The sequence below is a fragment of the Anneissia japonica genome, unplaced genomic scaffold, assembly GCF_011630105.1.
Source record: "Anneissia japonica isolate Jap-2015-1 unplaced genomic scaffold, ASM1163010v1 scaffold287713_len945575_cov184, whole genome shotgun sequence".
NCBI lineage: Eukaryota > Metazoa > Echinodermata > Crinoidea > Comatulida > Comatulidae > Anneissia > Anneissia japonica.
In genome coordinates, this window is record NW_022725774.1 from 216,022 (window position 1) to 216,382 (window position 361).

Here is a 361-nt window from a genome sequence, read left to right on the forward strand (position 1 = left end):
TACCAAGGTGCCATTAAAAATCCCAAGATCTTGGGATAAATCCCAAGCAGTGGTCACATTGCAACATTGTACATGAACAAATTTTGTCACGATTGAAAACAGCAAACGGCCACATAATGCAAAACTATTTAAAATTAAAACGGAACAGTAGAGAAAATCCGATCAGAATGACAAAATAAACTAAGCACTGGAAAGAATCCCAATATCTGCAGACGGATCCGTTTCGGCCTTCCCGGCCTCATCAGTGCAGCTAGGGTATAGACCCAAACGAAACGTTCGACCAGCTTAGGTAGGGCCCAAACTAGTCCCACGACCACTAATGATTACAGAGCCAAACCAAGGCAATATATATACACAGCCC